At 34.4% G+C, this 24,217-nt stretch overlaps 1 long non-coding RNA gene across 2 annotated transcripts; it reads right to left on the bottom strand.

Annotated features, from left to right (window-relative positions):
• Window positions 1-366: 366 nt before the first annotated feature.
• On the bottom strand, window positions 367-24,217 carry LOC113261144 (uncharacterized). Of its 2 annotated transcripts, XR_008956210.1 has the most exons (6): window positions 23,395-23,952; window positions 18,879-18,974; window positions 5,185-5,297; window positions 4,328-4,549; window positions 2,749-2,832; window positions 367-1,049 (listed from the first exon to the last, which is right to left on the bottom strand). It is a non-coding gene; the product is annotated as an uncharacterized LOC113261144 (long non-coding RNA). The 2 variants fall into 2 exon arrangements; XR_003318282.4 differs by lacking the exon at window positions 2,749-2,832 and having other exon boundaries at window positions 2,889-4,549; window positions 23,395-24,217.

The raw sequence follows: 24,217 nt of genomic DNA, 5'->3' as shown, positions 1-24,217 counted from the left end.
TTGAGGTTTGAAACAGGAATAAATTTAAATAACATGTATTTTAAACTTTAATGAAATAAAATTTACTTAGCCTGAAGTCTGAGATTCTTCACCATCAGTTCCAACTTTCTTTTTTTCCAACTTTATTTCATAATTTTTTGCTAAAGATTATACAGTCTGTAGTATAAAGAACAGAAAATCTTTCCCTAATACTCGAAACATGCTTATGCCTCAGGCTTCCATAAATTTGCCCACATTGTCTGTTTTCCTAGAATGCCTTATTTTCCTGGGAAAATCTTACTCATCGTTAATCTGATTTATCGTCAGGTTTCTTTCAAGCAGAATTAATCACTCACTCATTCATTCTGATGAGACTTGAAAATGAGATTTATTTTCTAATTCATTTATTTAAAATTACTTATCAAATGCTTTATAAATGCCAGCAACAGTGTTGGTGATAGAATGGTTAACAAAATAGGCATGGACTCTGCACTATGAGTTTTTCATACTCATATTGCACCCTTTGTGCGCCGTGTTATGTTATGTTGTTTACCCGTGCCTCTCCCTGGAGGTGTCGAGGGGATCTGGGTGAGGGGCTAGAGTCTCTTGCTCATCTTTGTATCTCCAGCACTGAGCACGGTACCTGTCAAGTAATTGTTACCTAATACATTCTTAAAACTTTTTTAATGAATATTTAGTGGCTTTCCCAGTCCCATATATCTCAAAAATAGCAAAGTAAGGAGCAACACTTAGATTTTCTAAGTTCTGTACTGTTCCCACTGTACTGATACGGGCTCCAGAAGGAATTCATTACAGGTAACAATCATTCCACTCATCTACTTTTGATTTACAATAGAAATTTTTTTCAGTGCACAGGATGAAAATTATCAAGGACTTTCAAACAACTCATTAGCACTTAGCGTAAAATAGGCACATAACTAAGGAGCTGCCATTCCCTTTCTCTGCTTAGAGCACATTGCTAATGAGCCTTTAAATTGGAGATAAGTTCTCTGGTGGTCAGTTGGTTTCTTGTGTCCCCTGGTCGCAGAGAGAGGTCAGATGCTCCTCTCCTGGGGAAAAAAAAAAAAAGAAATGTAACCCTAAAAATGTTCCCCACTAGTGTGTTTTGAATAAATATAGGAGGTTATGAAAATGGGAGAGAAAAAGCAGGAGGTGAGAGAATAAAAGTAAATCAGTACAAGCAAGTCGAATAAGGGTACGAATGTATCATAAAATTCAATCGTATTACTCATAAGTATCTATCACAGAACTGGATCTTTGGTTTATGCAAAATTTTGTGGAATTGAATTTCTTAGAAGGCTGACATCACAGTGTTTTTTCCAAAGCTATTTTGTATATTCTGTGATTTATTTTTATAATTTTTTAGCGTCAAGTCTATGTTTAAATGTCCACATCTGGCATTTAACAGTTATATGATCTCAGGCAATTTACTTAATGTCCCAATAAAACGTGAATAATGATGAATGACTTCATAAGGCTTTCATTAAGAATAAATAGAATAACATACATATTTCTAAGAAAAGTACTTAGAGCATTTAATATTTGTTAATTTATTATTTTGAAAATTATTAACATAAATGTTCTTAAAATTATTGCATTACTATTTTTATTGTTATGACATGTTTTTAAGAAAACTTCCTTGACCGCCCCACATAAATAATATTGTTTTTAGTTTCGTTTGTATTACATATAGGTATATTCTTTACAGCAGTTTTTATTATTTTAAGTTACTGATTTTCTCTGTTTAATTTTTATAGTATACCCCTCCATCAAATCCATTTTGCCATTAGTCTATCTTATTTATTTCTTAATGCTAGAACAGATCTCAGCAAATCTCAATGAAAAGATGTGGTTATTAATATTATTAAGCAATGTTTAGTCCGAACTTACTATGTAACAATCCTCTTTCAAAAATATTTTATATTTCTCTCTCTCTCTCCTTTAACTTAAAACTGTTCTATCCTATTTTCAACTTTTTTATTTGTGAAAACTTAGACATGCAGAGGTTAAATAAATTTCCCATTGCCCTACCACTGTTTAATAATTGGAAGGGTTGGTTTCCTGAACTCATGATTCTTTAAGTATTTTGCCATACACCCTCTTGCACTGTGTTGATGCTAATTTCTTAATTATAATAACCAAAGTTATTATTTTCAAATGTTCATGCCATAAGCAAAAGCAAAGAAACAATCGTACAAATAAACCAAAGAACATTTTGACTTAATGTGTGTGCTTTCCTAGTGTTTTTTCAGAATTCATTCCCTCCAGTATTCTGCCCAAGAACTAACTGAGCAAGAGGCAAGAGTTCAAAACCAATATTCATCAAGTTTGGTAGAGGTTGTTAATGACACAGCAAAGGAAAAGAAACAAAATTGAAAATTAAAGATTGGCTCTAACATGCGATAAAATAAAAGTACTCATGGGTTTAGTTTTGTGCTATTTGTGGTTGAGTAATATTTAGAATTAATGAATAACCTTTAGAAATCCAGTCTTAGATTCTAAACCTAAGTATATTGACTGACTCCCTCCTGTAGCTTTTTTTGGTTATGAAATCATTGTCAGGAAGTCAGAATGACTTCATGAGTAGACTGATTTCTTTCATTTCTGTGTCTGAATTTTGTAGCATTACTAACTGGTATATGATAAAATGATTAGAAAAATCAGTTATCTTTTGAAATTTAAAGCAATTTCTATTTGAACTAGTTCCTCAAATGTCCTTGAAACTGAAAGGGGTCACATAAAACTTACATTTAAATGATAGAAGAGCTTTATGCCTTATCCTACACTCTTACTAACTTCTCTTTAATGGTATATATGGAGAAATATTCAAACCTAAAAAGAGAAAAGCAAATTAGAAAACAGGGAAGAAACAAACTTTTATTACTTACTATTGTTTATTTTCTCCTCGAAGTTTCTTTTTTTTTTCTTTTAAGATTTTATTTATTTATTTGAGAGAGAGCAAAAGCGAGAGAGATCACAGGAGAGGGAGAGGAAGAAGTAGGCTCCCCGCTGAGCAGGGAGCCCAATGCGGGACTCTATCCCAGGACCCTGGGATCATGACCTGAGCCAAAGGCAGATGCTTAACCAACTGAGCCACCCAGGCGCCCCTCAAAGGTTCTTAATACATAAAAAATTAGAATGCAGCTATTAAGGAAGTTCTTAGGTTTTTGAGATTTTATATTCTGATATGCTTAAGTCAACTACATGAATACTTGTATGTATGCCTGTAAGTACGTATCTATCTGTATCACAGTTATCTTTCAAAGAACAAAGTTTTTGTCTTTTGGCATTTGTTAATCTACTTTAGATTTTATCATTACCTACTAAGTAGGCAAGATTTAAAAAATTGAGAAAAAAATTAAAATGGGCAGTTTCTCAAGAAAAAAATTAATAGTTAGGAAAATTAGGTTCATTTATTATTTTCCTTTTCATGATTGTTTATATTACATGATTGTTGTATTTTGAATTGTGGGAAGAAAAAATATGTTGCAGAACTATATAGAGAAATATATAATGTATCTATAAAAGTATATATAGAGAGACAATATATACATAGAGATGCGATTTCTATCTACATATTTCTATCTATCATCTCTCTTCTATCACTATCTCTATTGAGAAAATAGAATATCTATTGAAATAGATATTCAATAAATACATATTTAGATACCTGCAATATAATATAGTTCTCTAGCCTCACAAAAATAAGCAAAAACATCAGGAGTAAAGGAAAAAATAAAAGAGAAGGAAAGGAACTTATTGCCTGAAGGGTATCAAAACATGAATTTTAATAAAAGTGGGAATTATAACTTAGGGAATTAATATCATGATATATTGCCTAATTTATAGTTATATTTATATAATAAATAATTTATACTCAGTTTATTGTGAAAAATCAATCAAAGAATGAATAATTTGAAATAATTTGATTAGAGCCTTTGAAGAAACCTTGGAAAAACAAGTTAGGGCTAATTTCTGTGCCACAGGCTTGCTTTTGCTTATAGCTATCATAACTACCAGAATTTGTTTTGGACAAGGAATTATGGAATGCTGTCTTTAATGATAGATTTTCTAGTGGGTTTAAAGTTTGTAATTTATTTTCCTGCGTAAACTCCTGTTAAGGTGTTTGCTTCACCAGAGTTCGCAGGGAAAATGAATAGAGTGACCACGGGCTAAACATCCCAAACTCGCATCTCACTACGGCTCCAGTGAGGTTGACTCATCTAAAGGGAGTATCTATACTGGGACCTGTTCTATTTTCTTTAAATCTCTTTCCTGCCCAGTAGTTATAGACATTTTATACGTAAATGCTGAAGGGCTTGCATACTTAGGAACAGCTAGTTGTTTTCAATATGCTGGTGTTGCACAGCCAGGGGCCACAGCAGCTGTCCTGCAGAGTAAAACATCTCAAGGGAGAGAAGCTGCTTAGATGGCTACAGGGCTCTACACTACACAAAATGTGCCTTTCTAGCAGTAGTTTCCAGAACTGGCGGAAAAGCAGAATTTTAAAAAAAGATCCATTCGCGACAATCTTCTGTGTGACATTCAACTGTAAAAAAGAAAAACACATAAATCGAAAAGTAACTTTTGTGTCCTAGATAAGAATTAGTTCAATATCTTACTATGTTCAGTCAGTCTTATCTTGAGAATATGCATTATACTAACACACATACTTTTTTCCTCATAAATATTTATGGCATACCTTATTCGTATACTATTGGGTATAAAGTTATTTAATATTAATGGTTTTTTTTCAGAATTTTTCAAACAGTAGAATCTATTTTCTATTTAGAATTCCTGCGAAGCCTGAGTCTTGAAAGCCCTCTCCATAGTTTACATCTTGTAAAGATAATATAATCCTAAAATCTTTGCAAAGAGACCATAGCAGAAATGTGTTTGAATAAGAGAGACAAAGCTGTGCCATGGCCAAGCTTTCCCTGGGATCTATGACTAAATACTCCATAATAATATATTTAAAGAGGATGCACCAAACAGAGGTATAAAGATATATTAATGATCCCTTAAAGAATTCAAACAAAAATCAACCATCACACAGAATGAAGCAAAGAACAATCTCAGAGACAATTATTCTAGTTATACTGGTTAAGTTAACCAGTTATAGTGTTTAACTTTCTTATTGAAAAGGAATTTTTATTGTTGGCATTTTCTAATAGTTAAACTTACAATTTCTTCTCTTTTTCTCCTTTTTACTTTCCAGGAAGATCTCATCCATTCTCATGATTTCAATACCATCCAGTTCTAATGATTCCTCATTTTCCATAAGCCGTATATCATACCTTAGAATGAATGTATTGAAGAGCACAGAGGTCAAATGCCATTTTCATCACATCATATCAAGGGGACATACTATCAACCCATCTTATCACACTTGACTTATCACTGTTGATGGAGATTTTGAGCACCTAGCTGAGTCAGTATTTGTGAAGTTACTCCACTGTAAAGTTACTTTTTATGACACACTTTGTATTTCTTAATATCTCTATCCATATTAAGCTCAACATGAGTTTATACTGATATTCAATTCTAATTCATCGTCTAATTCATCATTCTTTTTACTCTTGCTTATTGTGAACTCTCACTTTATCAGTGAGAAACGTGGTCTCTCCCATTTGCACAATGATTCAATCCTTATACCCGGGTGTATCAGCATCAGGACTGTTCACTCGTACCTTGTTGAAAAGAACTTTATTCACTGAAGTGTTTATGTATAGCTCCCTTGCCTTGCGTTTTACCAAGTCCACACATTTTCAAAGTTACTTATGTCAGCATCTTATTTTCCCTCTATTTCAGTTGAAACTGTTTCACAGATCTGTTAATACAATGAGATTATTTTGCCACATCCTGCATTCCATCTGGGATTCACTGAACTCCAGGTTTTTTTAAATTGCATGCATTAATGTTCATTCTTTGTGTTGTAAATTTCAAGGGTTATTTACAAATGTATAATGTCGTAAAAACACAATGATAGCATAATAGAGAATAATTTCATTGCCCTAAAATATTCCCCTTGAGCCCTTGTAATCATAGTTATTTTAAATTCTGTCTGATAATTCCAAAATCTATTTCATATTTGAGTCTGGTTCTGATACTTTCTTTTCCCCCCTTAGATTGCCCTTTTCTTGCCTTTTAGCATGCTTTGTAATTTTTTACTGAAATCTGGACATGCCATATAAAGTGATAAAAACTGAGGTAAATAAGCCTTTAGAGGGAAGTTTTATGTTACCGTGGCTAGGAGTTGGACTTTCTTTAGTTTCCTCTAGCTGCATGTGCTAAAGACTTCGTTTCTCTAGTGCCCTTGTTTTGTGAGTCCTTTGATGCCTTTAGGCTTCTCTGATGATGCCTCCTTAATTAGATTGTGTATTTTGGGGGGCGCCTGGGTGGTTCAGTCAGTTAAGCAACTGACTCTTGATTTTGGCTCAGGTCATGATCTCAGGGTCATGAGAGTGATTCCTGAGCCAGTCTCCAGGGTGGGCATGGAGCTGCTTAAGATTCTCTCTCTCTCTCCTTCTGCTCCTCCCCTGTTCTTTCTCTCTCTCAAATAATAATCATAATCATAATCATAATATGTATTTTTCAGCTCCTTCAGTTGTGCCCACTGTTGTTATGCTGGAAACTTGGAAACTTGTTGTTAGATTGGTCTTGAATAGATGCAAGAGGGTTTCTATCATTTTAAGATTAAATCTCATTTAGTGGGATTGTGTCCCTGGGTTGTGATTTTTATAAGTATTTTTAGCTCCATTCATCCCCCTCTTAGGAGAGATAGGAGGTCTGGAGGGGTCTGGATTCAGGGAAAAGTCCTTTCCCCAGGTGGGATAAGGCATGTAAAGTGTTTTTTCCTAAAAAGAAGGCCTTTTTTAATGTAGGACATTCTGGGCTTATTCACAATATTTACATACCCCAATTCTACCAGAGCCATTAGGAAATCTTTCTTGTCTCTTCAGTGTTAAATGCTTGTGGGGTTCCTGCAGGTTAAGGCCACAAAATTATGGTAGCCCCTGAAAGACTGTATTCTCCAGGAGATTCTCACTCTCCGTGTAGCCCACATTAAGCCCTCCAGGCTTTAATCCAAATTACCACAAATGGTCCTACAATTTATGGTTCCAGAAGTTTCTGCTCCAGGTAAGCAGGTCTTGGCTGTGACTCTGTTTCACTGAGATGTATTTTCTTGATGGTCATTTACCTTGTGATTTCATTTCTTTGATCAGTCCAAGACAATTTGTCATAAGAATTATTGTGATTTTGACTATTGTAAATTAGTTTGGAATTCCTACAATACAGACTGTTTTGAAGGAGAGGATGAACATTAGTTATGCCTGAAGAAGTAATGATTCAACATCATGACAGTCATCAGCTTTTTCCTTCTTATCCTTTCTTTGTGGATTATTTTGCTTCCTTCATTATCCTTTCACCACCTTGGAAACATGCCATGATGGAAACAATAGCAGAAAGAATTCTGGTTTTGAGGACAAAAGGTCTGGTGATCTGTTTTCTCCTCCACCTCTCCCACTGTGGCTTAATTACCATGTGATCTGCTCCAATATCAGCATTTGGGGGAAATGATTATAGAAGGTAGTTTAATAACTTCAGTTAAACAATTGGGACTAAAGGAAATTATTTATTATTACAAGTTAAATCTGTAGCATATAATTCCTAAAATAAGTAATTAAACTTATTTCTCACTGAAATATTTTAAATCATTTTTATAAAAAGGCAAACTTATAGGCTCTGAAATTAGATCTGAAGTTAAAATTATGGTAACTAAATTTTATTTTAATTTCAAATAGCGTCCCTGTTGCATTTAAATATAATTGCAGAAGATATTAACGTTTTATTAAAAAATTGCTCTGAATTCTCCATTATTTTTATACCAATTACATATTTTTAAAGAACAAATTGAGGCTTTTAAAATGGTGTAAAACTTAATTTAGAATAAGCAGAAAGTTTCATCAATCCTTTTCAAAATGTTATTTTGCTAGCTTTTGGAAAATTTTCAGACATGCTTATCGATTTGGCTTTTAATTTTGTTGCTTCAAATCAATGTTCATCTATTATTTCAAGCTATGCAAAAGCAATAAGATGTTGCAACTGATTGTGGAATAAATTGCAGCTGTTCTATATCAACATTGTCCATTAAGCTTCAAATCTTATCCCAGTAACCAATATATTTTGTTATTTGTAACAACTTTAATAATAGATCTAGTATAGGAAAAAATATCTAGCCTTTAAATGTGTTTTGTGTCTAAGAATCTTGCCTTCTGATGTCCTTAGCTGAACAAACATATCAATAATGAACAAAAAAATAAAAAGCAGGCCATATTTTTAAATGTATATTTCAAGGTTCCCTGCCTCCAGGTGCTGTTTGTGGTTGCCAGTGGGCCAGTCAGCATATAAAAAGTGAATTATGCTCTAGCAGTTGTGATCTGGCTTTTGTGATTCAATGTTTGTCAGCATAGTTGCTGGAGCTGTTTAAAAAAGCCGATGAAGAGAATCAGCAAGGCTTGATTAAATTCCATCACAACCATCAAGGGCTTACTAAAGGCTACTGTGACTGTGTGATCCTGTCAATAATTGTGTTAAGCAACTGGTTCCCAGCACCGGGCTGTGAATTATATAAGCCCAGAATAAAGATCATGTGTAGGCTGTCAGACTATCTTTCTTGATCTTTCGGAGTTTAAATCTTTCTTCTGTGTTTATGATGGAATATATTTCTGAAGTAATAGCTTTAGTCAAATTTTCTTCCTATTTTCTTTTTCTTAAATAGAAATATTGCCATTTGAAAAGTTACTAAATCCAAAGACTTTGTAAGAAGTAAGAGTCAATGCAGTATTATTTTGGAAGTCAATACAGTTATAGAAAAATAATCTGAGCTGCTATGGCTTTCTCTGAACTATTTATTGAATAATCTAATATAAAAATATTATAAATAAGTGATAATATTTAGTATCCTTCAAAATAACTTTTTATATGATTTTTTTATTTTTTTATTTTTAATTTTTTTTAAAGATTTTATTTATTTATTTGACAGAGACAGCCAGCGAGAGAGGGAACACAAGCAGGGAGAGTGGGAGAGGAAGAAGCAGGCTCCTAGCAGAGGAGCCTGATATGGGGCTCGATCCCAGAACGCTGGGATCACACCCTGAGCTGAAGGCAGACGCTTAACGACTGCACCACCCAGGCGCCCCAATATGATTTTTTTTTTTTAATTCAAGCATCTCAGGTGGAAATTCTAATTCAATAAGGACTACTGCATACACATGTATTTCTTCTACCTTTCTCCTAAGATGTAATTAAATGACTTTAGAGAAATACACAGTAAATAGATTTATAATAGTGAAAAATCATTAGAAAGAAAAAAAACAGAAGAGATTTCAAAAGATTGCAGGAATACTAAATGAAGATAGGGGAGTGGTAACTGACACAGTAGAATGAGAGAGCTGCAGCTGAGAACGGACACAGTTTTCGCCAGAGAACTCAGTGATCCTGCCCAAAGTAGACTTGGAAAGGCTTTATATTTGGAACCACTAGGAATATCAGAGGTTAGTCATGAGGCTGAAAACCAGGGAAGTTAATTGAAGTTACACAAAGTAGTTATACTATTAATTCTACTCCCCTTACTTCATAACAAGAGTGCCAAAGAGCTGTGAATCAACACTCTTTTGTAAAGAAATTGAATGAACCCACAGCAAAGACTTCTACCATCTGTCTGGAAAAGGAACCAACTCTGAGACTAGACACAGAAAGTGAGAAATGATAGACAGTTCCTGCTCACATATAGAGAGTTCTTTCCCCCAAATTCCAGGCATCATTCTTAAATATGAATGGATTGTTCTGGATCCAAGGAAGTTAAAGAAAATGCACAAAATTAAAAAACAAGTAAAATGATTTAAGCAATAAAATCTTTAACTGAAAAAAATAGAAACAATTCCAGGAGCAGAATAGAGTTTTTAGATATACTGCTACTCAGAGAGTATACAAGGAGGTATTAAAATCATAAATGAGAAGGAATGTTACAGAAAAGTCACAGTAAAAATCCAAGAAAAAATATTTAAGAGGTAAACTTCCAGTTTCAGTTTTAGTGTGTAAAAAGTCTTGGAATTATCCAAACATAACCATAAGAAAAAAGCTGAATGAACTAAACATCAACAATTTTTATTAGACTATCTGAAAACTCAGTTCCTAGGATAAAACCTCATGCAGATATCTGAAGAGATCAAGAGACCAAAAGCAATTTTTTAAAAAAGATTTAAAAATTTTAACAAATTGGTAGAATGGGTGAACCTCTGTCCAGACTAACCAAAGGGTGGGGGTAGAGAAAAGACACAGCTTATCAATATCAGACATGAAATAGGGGACATCCCTACTGATCTATATTACCAAAGACAGTATGGCAATTCTAACTATTACCAAATGATCCAACAATCATGTTCTACATGATCTAGTTAAGTTTAAAATATTTATGTCTACACTAAAATTACAGGTGAATGTTTATGGCAACTTTATTCATAATTGTCAAAAACTGGAAACAATGTGTTAATCGAAGTCTTCATTAGGTTAATAGATAAACTGTGGTACATTGTTACAACGGAATATTATTCTGCAATAAAAGGAAATGATCTATCAAGTCACAAAAATGACACAGAAGAATTTTAAAATGTAAATGTATACTGGTAGGTGAAAAAAAAAACAATTTGACAAGGCTACATGCTGTATGATTTCATTATATAACATTTTGGAAAAGACAAAACTATAGTAACTATAAAAAGATCAATTGATTGCCAGAAGTTAAGAACACCAACAATAAACCTAATGCAAATTATGAACTTTGGGTGATAATGCTGTATTAATGTAGGTTCATTGATTGCAGCTGATGTATGGACTGTGTTGTAGGATGTTGATAGTGGGGGAGGGGAAGATAGGGAGTACATATACAGGAATTCTTAGTCCTTTCCACTCAATTTTGCTGTGAACCTAAAACTACTCTAAAACGTTAAAGTCTGTTATTTTAAAAAGCCCAATAACTGATTGAGTCCTTCATTTATTTATTCATTCATAAATATTAATCATATGCCCATTGTGTGATTGGCATTCTGTATTGTATTAGGCAAACAAAGAATGCCACTTTAACTGAGAGACAGATCAGTAGATTATAATGTGATGTGATAAGTACTGCAGTTGAAATAGAAACACAAAAATGTTTCAGTGGTCACTAACTCAGCTAAAGAAAAAAGAAAGATGAAACTTTACATCAAAACCGGGGATGTGCTGTATGGTGACTAACGTAATATAATAAAAATATTATTATTTTAAAAAAATCTAAATAAATACTTAGAAATAGGAAGAAAATTATTTTTCAATGATTTATAAAAATTTACAAATGTAATACATATGATAGGCTTACAGGCTTTATCAATATATTTAAAGATTTCCATTATTTTTCTCTGTTCTATTTGCCTTTTGTAGCTCTTAGAAATCTGAGTTTCAAAGTATTATAATAGCAGGCATCTACATACATGGAATTACCTTAGAAAGTATCACTAACGCTTAGTATAATGAAAAATAATTTTATATTGTAGTGGGAACCCAAGATTTGTCTTTTTTTTCTTTTTAATCACAACTAGTTTATGGAAGAATAAGAATGCCAGTTTGAGAAATATTCATAAGGAAAAACATAATAATGATTCATTAGCCTCCCATGAATAAACAGCATTATATTAGAACTACTAAGTTTTGAGGGTTTTGAACCAAAAAAGGAAAATATGTTTTTGTCGAATTTTTGTTAAAATATTTAATCATAAGAACAGCTGGTTTCTTCAGATTTAGCTCTAGTGGATACACTATATGAGTGTATCACACTCTATAGCTTTTGAAATTTGAAAGATGAAAGGTGCTTACAAGCATAAAATGCTATTATGTCATTATGTCACTGTTTGTTAAAGCTAAATATAAATGATGGTCCTGGCCTGTTATTTTCCAGTTGTTGATGAAAACCAATTCCATTTTATGTAACCAGCATTTACTTTTAATAAGAGTAAGTTCAAAAGATATTTTTAAGTGGTAGTTGTTCAAATAAGTGAATGAAAGTTTGAAAAAACAGCAACATTTGAGCAATTATTAACCCTTTCCTAGGAAGGAAAATTGCATACATGAAATCCATTATTTTATTTTTATCATATTTTGAAATAATTTATCATCCTGTTTATAACTGTAAGTTTACATGTTTACAAAAAGTCAAATATATAGTTTTGATGAAAAATCTTATGTATAAGACAATGCCAAGTAGACCTTTTTTAGACTAAGGAAACGATTTCTTCACTTTTTTTTAAAAGATTTATTCTAGAGAGAGAGCGCGCACGAAGGCTGCAGGAGGGGCAGAAGGAGAGAAGCTTCATTGGCTGAGGCTGAGAGTGGAGCCTGAAGCAGGGTTCAATTTCACACCCATGAGATCATGACCTGAGCTGAAGCCAAGAATCTGAAGTTCAACCGACTGAGCCAACCAGGCACCCCAGTTTCTTTACTCTTAAAATTTTCTCATTGACAGTTTCTATCAAGAATAAAAAATGGAAAATTAAGCATATTAGGAATTGTATTTAGACCTTTCAAGAATAAAACAATAAAAAATAGATATAGACAAAAATATGGATACAGATACCAATATAGATATATTCATGGTAGCAAGCTCAGCTATATCTTTAGAAATTTGAAAATATTTTATAGAAATTTGAAAATATTCAAATTCAATATTTTGCATTTTTCCTACTATTTATGTTTTAAATGATTACATAATTTAGAAAAAAATACAATGTATCAGTATGCCATACAACGCTATCACTTTCAGAGTGTGCCTCCAATAAACAGAGATTGGGAGGCAATCCTTTCAGCAGCCACACCCTGTCCTCTAGTTTCAAAGGTAGTTGACGGCCTGCCTTTAAGACAGCCCCAAGACCTGACGCCGGTCCTGCATGCCACCAACCTATTCTATTTGAGACAGTCTTTGAGGACATCTCCCCCCATAAGAACAAGAAATTCTATAAATGAGCACCTCCACAGGGGCTTTAAGTTAAAGGCTTGCAAACACCCAGAATCATGGGAAAAGAGGGACGAGGAAATAGGCAAATTCTGGGGCGCCTGAGTGGCTCAGTCGTTGGGTGTCTGCCTTCGGCTCAGGGTGTGATCCTGGAGTTCTGGGATCGAGCCCCACGTCAGGCTCTTCTGCTGGGAGCCTGCTTCTTTCTCTCCCACTCCTCCTGCTTGTGTTCCCTCTCTCACTGGCTGTCTCTCTGTCAAATGAATAAATAAAATCTTAAAAAAAAAGGAAACAGGCAAATTCTAAGCTAAGTTGACGCAGTATGAGCTAAAACTTCCCCTGCCAATAAAGAAGGTAGCTACAGAAGAACTGCCTGTATAGACACAGGAACAAAATGTTTGGGGTAGAAAATTTCCATATGGATGAAGAAAGATCAAGTTCTATGACTTGAGCTTGCCGACTACGGAGGAATTTAAAATGGTTTTGTGCCAGGGCTCATAATAAGCTGCTGCTTATTATCTATAATAGAATAAATAATAATGATTTTACATGATATATATTGATATAATATATAATAATTGTCTTAATTGTTTTCATACGCTACCATTTAATTTTCATAACAATCCTGTATCATAGTTAAGAAATTCTCTGTTGCATGTTTAAAGAAATTGAAACTTTGAGGAGCTAATTAAGTCTTTATTGATGTGAGGTTTTTTTTGCAGACCCCACATCCCCCAGTGAATTAGCAAAGATTGTCACCAAGGTCTTCCAAATAGGTTTAGAAACTGTAACTTCTCACTATTTCTACCACTAAAACTGTGGTCTGAACCACTCTCTTTTATTAACTGGAGTCTAGACTATTAGACTGGAGTTTAGACTATTAGAACAGTTCTTAATTAGTTTCCTTGCCAAAGAACTTTGCCTCCTTGTCCCACCCTCACACAGTCAATAGACTGTGCTATGGACCAAATGTTTGTGTCCCTCCAAAATTCATATGTTGGGACTTAATCCCCAATGTGATGATATTCAGAGGTGGGACCTTTGGGAAATAATTAGGTCTAGAGGAGGTCCTGAAGGTGTGACACTCATGATAGGATTAATGTCCTTATAAAAACAGAAAGAGACCCAAGGTATCTCTCTCTCTCTCTTTCTCTCTCTCATACTGATTCTCTGCCTCTCTCTCTCTCTCTATCCAGAAGATACAGTGAGAAGAAATCTTTTATAAACCGAGAGGGCTTTCACCAAGAACCTGATTAGGCTGGCAGTCTCATCTCAGGCTTCCAGCCTCCAGACTGTGAGAAATAATTGTTTATTGTTTAAGCCACGCAGTCTATGGTTATAGCAGCTGGAATTAAGACAAGTGTCTAGAGTTTTAAAACCGTGATAAGCACATTGGCCCAAGAATCGAATGATAAATCTTGGTTGCTCTTCTGACTTTCTCATCTCCTACACCTGTACTTTTGCCCTTCTCATGCCTTCTCTCCATTTTTCTTAACTGTAATTCACTCTCCTCCTTCAAAGCATTTACAGAGATTGTCATTTCTGCCTAGAAGAGTCTTTTCCCAAATATCTGTAAGTCCTCTCTCGCTTCTTGACTGTCTCTATAAAAATGCCTCCACAATCTCTACTATCTAGCTTTCTCAACCTGTGTATTCTTCTTCATATTTTATTACCATTTAAAATGCACTGTTTTTGTTGTTATATTATCTTATTCCTCCATCAGGTCAATGAGAATAGGGACTTAATGTACTTTATTCATTGTAGTACTCTCAGGTCTTAGAATAGTGCCTGACGTTTCTTGACGAATACTTGTTGAATGAATGAATAAAAGGTTTCTGGGCTCAGCTAGCACATGTAAGAACATGAATTTGTTCCTAGGTTTCTCTGATTTCTAACCTACACGATACTGAATTTATCTTACCATCTTGTACTTCTAAATAGTCAACAAATATTTCTTTGGTGCAACTAGGCTGCGAGGAAAGCAACAAAACAAAATAAAATCAAAACAAACTTGAACAATCTTGTCAGATTTTATCCTGATATTTAAGCTGCTCCAGAATGGTTAAGTTTAAGTGTTCTTAATATGGCAAACCAGAATGAGATTTTGTGACTCAAATATTATAAACAAAGGAAGCAATTGAAAGAACAAAAATAATATAAGTGAACAATACAGATATAATACCAAGTATTCTGGGCATGATTATAACTACTTATAATATCACCTAATACAAGTGTGGAAATAGCAAGAATATAAAACAGTTTGGGATGGGGAAAATAGAAGCCTCAGTCATAGATAGTGACCACGTTTTGTTATTTTCTCTAATCTTCATTGGATTGGCCTTTTCCCTGAATTGAAATATTCCTAGGAGAAAACTGCAATACTTTAGTACTTATCAAGCCTTTATGATATTATCCCACCCAAGTTTCTAATTAGAAGAGGCAGGTGTCATAACCACTATTGTATTAATCTGCCTCCTGTTACAGTTTTTTTTTTAAGATTTTATTTATTTATTTGACATAGAGACAGCCAGCGAGAGAGGGAACACAAGCAGGGGGAGTGGGAGAGGAAGAAGCAGGCTCCCAGCGGAGGAGCCTGATGTGGGGCTCGATCCCAGAACGCTGGGATCACACCCTGAGCCGAAGGCAGACGCTTAACGACTGCGCCACCCAAGTGCCTCTACAGTTTTGTTTTTTGTCTACCCTGTATCTACCTAAGTGTGTAGTACATAACTGAGTGAGGTATGCCTTCATGATTACGAAGAACAGCAAGCTTTTATTTTATCTATTTTATTTTGTAGACCTATGCTCTTATTCTTATTGTACTTATAGTGTTTCAGAGACCTATTTTTAAAATTTCTTATAAATTGTGATCTTTTGTGATAAGCTGGCTTGTATTCAGTTTTTATTTTGTTCTTTGCATGCCTTGCCCAAGTCATCTCTTCCCTTTGATTGCCTTTATCGCAAGGACATAGCTAGGATACATGTACTAGTTGTCCAAGCCCGGGGCTTTCCAACATATTTTAATGCATTCAACAGACTAAAGTATATTTTACATTATCTCTCTATATACAGGCACATAAATTTGCAAAACTGATAAATATAAGTGAAACAATGTCTCATGAAAAATTAATAGCTTCTACTCATATGATTCTCTCTCTGTTTCAGTCTGTCTCTTTTTGCAAATAAAGTAATTTTTAGAAACATATTCCCAAAAGCGAAAAGAGATTGCTTTGTTTCAAAGCCCTTTTTGTTCTTAAGAATCAACTCTTATCCTTTATTAACAGTTGTAAATAAGAATTCATGTTTAACTTCAATAAGTAGAAAATTTCACGTAACTATTTTTAAACTACTTAATTTCTTTTGCTTGATAATTTGTATTAATCATTTAAATAATGGGGTTGATTGGTTTCTAATTCTGTTAATGAAGATTTACTCCAAAGAGCCAGTTAATAAAATCTCAGTTTAGTGAATTCTCAGAAGCTATTAGAAAGCAATTTCCATGTAGACCTTTGGACACCCATATTCTCCCCCATCCCTGCTACACATCAGGCTGGATGATGCTGAGGACTCATTTGTGAAATCTTCTATGCTATTTTAAGATTAAAATCTAGGTTCATTAGTAATGAGTGTTCATCCCCAAATTAATACATAACTTCAATATGCCTTTTGATGTAGACTTTAGATTTTTTTTTAATTTTTATTTAAATTCCAGTTAGTTAACATACAATGTAATATTAGCTTCAGGTGTACAATTCAATGATTCAACACCTCCATACGACACCGGGTGCTCAAGACATGTATACACCTTAATCTCCATCACCTATCTACAATCCCCCTGCCCACCTCCCCTCTGGTAATCATCAGTTTGTTCTCTACAGTTAAAAGTCTGTTTTCTTGGTTTGCCTCTCCCTCTCATTTTCTCCCCTTTCCTCGTTTATTGTTTCTTAAATTCCACATACGATTGAAATTACGTGGTTATTTGTCTTTCTCTGACTGACTTATTTCATTTAGCATAATACTCTCTAGCTCCACCTGTGTCATTGAAAATGGCAAGATTTCATTCTTTTGTATGGCTGGGTAATATTTCATTTTATATATATATATATATATATAAATATATATATATATATACACATATATATAAAACAATTTCTTTATTCATTGATCAGCTGACGGACACTTGGCCTGTTTCCATAATTTAGCTATTGTAGATAATGCTGCTATAAACATCAGGGTGCAGGTATCCCTTTGAATTAGTATTTTTGTATTCTTTGGGTAAATACCTAGTGGTGCAATTGCTGGACCATAGGGTAGTTCTATTTTTAAATTTTTGAGGAAACTCCATATTGTTTTCCACAGTGAACATACCAGTTTGCATTCCTACCAACAATGCAAGAGGGTTCCCCTTTTTCCACATCCTCCCCAACACTTATTGTTTCTTACGTTTTTGATTTTAGCCACTCTGACAGGTGTGAGGTGAGACATCAAAATAAAAAGCTTCCCATAGTGAAGGAAATCATCAACAAAGCTAAAAGACAACCTATGGAATGGGAGAAGATATTTGCAAATGACATATCCGATAAAGGGTTGGGATCCAAAATACACAAAGAACCTATAAAACTGAATACCCCCCAAATAAATAATCCGTTAAAAAATGGGCAGAAGACATGAATAAACATTTTTCTGCTGAAGGCATATAGATGGCCACAAGCACATGAAAACACGCTCAACATCACTTACGATCAGGGAAATGCAAATCAAAACTACAACGAGATATCGCCTCACACTTGTCAGAATGACTTTAGATTTAGATATTGATTAAACTTCATGAAAGAGGAATGTATTTAACAATACACTCACTGTTAGTTGAATTCAAAAGGTCAGGAGAGCAATTGTCAGGTGGTAAATTATTTCAAACCAAGATATTCTTAAAATACTCTTGCATGCATATTCAGGTGTGTGTGATAAAAGTGAGTAAATATTTTTGAAAACTTTTCCTCTGCCATCTCTCCTCTGACTAGAGAAACTGGCAAAATGTTAGTCAGAAGGTTGCCAACTTGTTGCCATACAGAGAACAAATTACAGCCACGAGACTTGACTTTCTTTTAAATTCTGATGAAACTCAATTTTTCATGCACGGACACTGATGGACGGTGGTTATTTTTAGACCAAGTGCTGTAACAACAAGTCACCAGTGTTAGAAGTGCCCTGGCTAACATGGTGGCCGTTACAGCTTTGATTGAGATTACTCCTGACACAGGTCAGGCAGAGCAGTAGACTGGGTCATGCTGTCCTGGCAGCTGGCTTCTTTCTTGCCCTTGTGCTCTAAAGAAATATGAACCTAATTCAGACCACGCAGCATTGTGGTGGTAATCATTTCTAATGGAGTGTGGTTACGAGATGTTGCAGAAATATATATATCATTCCACCCTGGTAATATATCTTCTTTCCATAGAGCAAACAGTGCCCTATTTAACAGGAATGGTTACATTCATCTTGATCTGCCTTGGGTGTTAAACTTTGCGTGGTTGCTGAACTGATTTCCTAAACAAAAAGCAGTAGAATGCTAAAACATGTTGAAATACAAACAAACAAAAGCTTTTTACATCTATAAGGATTGAATGTCATAGCTCTTTCTTTAATTTCCAGAGGAGTATGTTTTGTTTTACCTGGTTTTTAAAGACACTTAAATATTAGTGATACCTATAGTTAGGGGTAAAAGTGTAATAAAAGTTATTAAAATACTGTCTTCAAAATTTAACCTACAAGTATACAATTCCTCCTCTTCAGACAATAAAGGAGGCAACAGGATAGATGGTAAATGCGGTCTTACCTGTGGCAGAGAAAGATGGCTACCTTCTTAAAACTCATTCTCTTCGTCTTCCTTCGTAACACAGCACCAATTTTACTTCATTTAGCAATGTGCCAGCTTAAAACAACAACAACAAAAGGCAAAAAAAAAACCAAAAAACAAAAACCCTATATTTTGTAGCTTTCATTGCCACGAGGAATGAATGAAATGGAAATGGAAGGCATTGGTTAAAGTGCATGAGACCACATTTGAAAGGGGTCCAGTTTAGCTAGCAAGTCCTTTATTTCCCTTATATTTCTCCTTCTTCCTCCTGCTTCATTAACCCTAGAAATAACACTAGATCTTCATAAGGATCTTGTGAAAGTGAGGTGAACTCAAGTAGGAAAGTCATGTACTAAGAATAGCTGAGCAGAAAGACAGTAGGAGCTGGCATAGGCTGACTCCTCTGGATTTCTTTATGAGAGAGAAATACATAGTAACCTATGTAAGCCACTGCTACTAACAGTCATCTACTAGCAGACATTTATTTCCACGTGCTATGACTCCAGATTCCGGCAATGGGATGCATTTCTTCTTTTATCTACTCATGAGAAATTGTGGCATTCCTCTGTTGGCATTAGATTTTCTCAGAAAATTGTCCAGACCCTCCACGATTACAAAGATCACGGTGCCGGGCAGAATGGCCTCCAAGGCCTGGCTCTGGGCAGCAATCACTCCCTGCTTTCTCCCCATAGATAGTTAGATATTAACAACCAGTTAATTTCTTACCTGTGATTACATTTCACTAAGTCCAATGTTTTAAGATAATTCACATCTCTTGTGTACATGAAAATTATGGTTTAATTGGAAATTTTGGCCGAGAAACAAAATATCTGCTTTCTTTAAAGTGGAGAAGAGCCACTAGGCCAAAGATCACATATCGGGGACAGCTGTACAAAGGAAACTGAAAGCTTTGGTTCCAACGTAATTATTTTGTTTCTTGCAGATTTTGTTTGTATTGTCTATCTTAATTAGTAAGCACCTGAGGGCACAATTCTATACATTGTATTGCTTCTGTGGTTAGATGTGTCCTTGGGATAATTATCACTTAATTTTTGAAACAGTTTTTGCATATTTGGTAAAAGGGTTTTTATATTAGCAAATATGTAGACTCAAAAATATTGAAGCATGCCAGGCAGAGTGACAGTGGCAGCGGTGTAGTTTATGAATATCCCTAAATCATCTCACCAAATACAACATGACAAAATAAACAAAATAACAAAAATTATTACAGCCAACTTATGCAATAAAACCAAGTGACAGGGTAACTCCACAAGTTCCAAAATACATGCAGAGGAGTCTAAGTCACTGAGCAATAACATCGGGAAAGTATTAGGAAGGAATATCTGATGGCCTAATCATAACAACAAAAACATGTCCAAAATCTTATGCGGAGTATTGTGAAAACACTCCTGAAAGACACAAAAATAACTTCAGAAAATGAAAAGGTATATCATGCTCTTTTTTTTTTTTTAAGATTTTGGGTTTTTTTTTATTTATTTGACAGAGACCTCCAGCGATAGAGAGAACACAAACAGGGGAGTGGGAGAGGGAGAAGCAGGCTCCCAGCACAGGAGCCTGATGTGGGGCTCGATCCCAGAACGCCGGGATCACGCCCTGAGCCAAAGGCAGACGCTTAACTGCTGTGCCACCCAGGCGCCCCAGAGAAATATATATTTGAACACAGTTTCATAATCTACAGAAAATTAATTCCAAATCAATCAGATATTTAAATTTAAAAAACTAAAATATTCAAGTAATATAAGAAAACATGGATAAATTTAAGTTGGGAGTGGGGTAAATTTTTCCTACTGATGATTCAAAATCCAGATGCAACAATAGAAAGATTGATAAATTTGACTTACAAGCAAACTTTTGGATAGCTAAAAAACCATAAGGAAATTTTATTTGTTTGTTTTATTAGAGACCAAGGGCAAAATCCTTAATATGTGAAGAGCTTCTAAAAATTGAGAGAAAAAGCCTGAAAACTTGATGGAAACAGGTAAGAAATAAGAACAGTAGTCACAGAAAAAAGAATGTAAATTGCCTTAATAATACATTAAAAAAAAAAACCCAACCTCATTTATAGTAATAGAAATGCAAATTAAAACTAAACTCAGGAGAGTATTTTCTATTTTATATATAAGTAAAATCCCAAAGTTTGACCACATATTTTGCAGTTGATAATGTGGGCAAATATGCTGTTTCACACATTACTTCAAGGAATACAAAATAATTCATCCAGAGGTGAATTGAACACTGTGTAGTAAGATTATATATGCATTTATCTTTTAATTCAATGATCTCACTGCTAAGACACACTAGGAAAACAAACAAACAAACAAACAAAAAGACAATGTACAACTTATAAAAACAAAAGAATAGAAAGAAAAACTAAGAGGGAATTAATTGAATATGCCATGAAAAAAACCATTCAATGTTCTATTATGCAGCTTAAAAAAGAAAAGTTATGCAGAATGGCTCTAAATACTTCTATGGAAGAATTTCAGGTTGTATTTTTCTAGTATAAAATTAGAGAGAGAAAAGTGTCAGATAAAGTTTCCACTTATCTAAGACAAAACTTAATATATAGTTATGTTCAAGTTTCATTTTGTCTTTGATATGCAGTAATTGCATTTTTAAAAAGTTTCTACTGGTATAAAATTATGTAAATTATGTATGCAAGTTTAAAGTCAAATCAACAAAATTATATTTAGTTAGAGAGGTGTATTTTCTATCTTTGACCTTACCAGCCTTTTCTCCTCTTTTCCTTTAATGACAATTTTGTTATGTGAAGTTCTGTGAACTTCTATGAGTTTAAATACAAACAAATATGTAAATGCATGTGATGTATGTATATATATATGGTGTGTGTGTGTGTATTGTATGTGTTTGCACGTGTATTATATTGGATGTATAACCATAGAAAAAATAATTATTAAATTTTTTTCAGTTATAAAATGTGCTTATTTGTAAATTCATCTGGTTGTCCCAATTTCCTCATATTCAAGAACAGTTTATCTCAGCCATGGTAATAATAGTAGCACTGCTTAGTACATATGTGGCACTTTTCTAAGCCCTTGATACATATTAGCTGAAGGAGTACACTAGCCCTATTTAATAAGGACTGTTATCATTATGCTTGTATTTTACAGTAAAGGTACTGAGGCACAGATAGGGTAAGCAACTGTCCTGATGTTACCATACATGGTAAATTGCAGAAGGAGGATTTACACACAGGCACTCTAGGCCACATTCCAGGTCCCTAAACACCATGCATACTCTGCATATTGTAATGGGTACGATTGGCCATCGGCACTGTTGGCATTTTTAGAGAGAAAATTAAGAAACTTAAGACAAGTCCCTATGGGTAGGAAGAAAAAGTCCTCAAAACAGTGACCTAGAACTGGAGCACTTGTCTCCAGTTTCCCAAGCAATGATGTATTCACAGAGTTTTGCAGACTTTGGAAGTTTGGAGTAATTCCAGAGCCCATGGAACAAAAAGAGAAGAGTCTGACAATGATATGCTTAATATGCATGGAGACTTCTTGCATAATTAGAAGTTACTTTGAAACATGCTATTAAAAAAAACACTATTTGTATTTTCATAATGGGAAATACCCTAAAAAAAGAAAAATGAAAAAAAAATTAAATTATTTTCAGGATCAAATTGTTGCAGTAGTGTTGGTATTGTTATTCTGGGACATGTGTAAAAGTCATAGGATAAAGCAAAAGGGTACTTATTCGGTATCATCAGGAACTGAGATTTCTGATATAGGAGAAAATGGAATACTATGTTTACTAGTTTCCTATGGCTGTTGTAACAACCTATCACTTTTTTTTTTTTTTTTTTTTTTTGGTAGCTTAAAATAACAGCTATTCCCTAAGAGTTCTGTTAAGACAGAAGTCTAAAGCTTCACTGGGCTCGAATCTCTTGGAAGAATTTGTTTCCTTGCCTTTCACTTCTTCTAGAGATACATTCCTTGGCTTGTGATCCCTTTCTCCATCTTCAAAGCCAACAGTGTATCATTTTGCTTCAGTGGTCACATTGTTTTCAAGGTCCTTAATATAAGCAGGTTAGCTAGGTCCCTGTTACTATGTATAATACACACAGGTTCTATGTGTTAAGACCTAGGTATCTTTGGGGCCATTATCTAGCCTACAACCGTCTGCCTTCTGCCCCAAAGATTCACATACCAACCATGTGGAAAATACCTTCACTATCTTATCATCCGCAAAAGTATAAACCGATTATAGCATCAAAATCAACATAAATATGATCATTTCAAAAGTCCCAAATCTCATCTAGATAATAAATCAGGTATAGGTGAAACTTTGAGTATGATCCATCCTGGGGACTATTCCTTTCCATCTAGGAGCCTCTGAAACTTAGTAACAGTTATCTGTTCCCAAAATAAAATGATAGGTTAGGCATAGAATAACAATTATAGAAATTTCCACTTATGAAAGGGGAAAAGTCAAGGAAGAAAAGAGTCACTATAGTAGTCTCATTTCTCCAGAGAAACTGCATCAAGTCTGTGTGTGTGTGTGTGTGTGTGTGTGTGTGTGTGTGAAATAAAGAAAGAAAGAAAAATAGAGAAAGAGAGATTTTAAGGAATTGGCTCCTGCACATGTGGGAGCTGGCCAGTCCAAAATCTGCAGGGCAGGCCAGCAGACTAGGTATTACAACATGAGTCCAAATGCAGCGTGGAGCCAGAATTCCTTCTTCCTCAGAAGCCCTTAGTCTTTTTTCTCTTAAGGCCTTTAACTGATTGAATGGGTCCCACTCACATTATGGATGGAAATCTAATTAATTTGAAGTCTACTTTCTAAAATGTAATCTCCTCTAAAAAGAAAAAAAAATCTTCACAGTGACATCAAGGTTGGAGAATATGTTTCCCTGACTTTTTAAGCTTGTAGAGCTGCACTGTTGTTTTGTTTTGTTTTGCTTTGTTTTCTTGTGGTCAAGATGTGTTCTAGCTGTGCAAACCTAAAAAGCTAAAACAAAGACCAAGACAGCAATGATGACATCTACTAATCGATTGTGGTTTCCAAACACCAATTCTTACTAAAGAAATAATGGCTCTTGAGAGAGGTGATTTATTTTAGAATAGTGGTGAGAAATACAAAGATGAATGTGGGACATTTTGCCACACCAGAAATCAAAGATGCTATCAAAAACAACTGAGGCCACATCAAAAGGACTCCGAGGCCAACTTAAATAGGCCTGACCTAACCAGGGACAATTGACCACCATTAAAATAACTTCCATGGAGTGAAGCACATTAAGCTGATCAATTAATGATAATAAAAAATTAAAA

Source organism: Ursus arctos, unplaced genomic scaffold (assembly GCF_023065955.2).
Source record: "Ursus arctos isolate Adak ecotype North America unplaced genomic scaffold, UrsArc2.0 scaffold_29, whole genome shotgun sequence".
Classification (NCBI taxonomy): domain Eukaryota; kingdom Metazoa; phylum Chordata; class Mammalia; order Carnivora; family Ursidae; genus Ursus; species Ursus arctos.
This window is presented reverse-complemented; position numbering and strand designations above follow the sequence as displayed.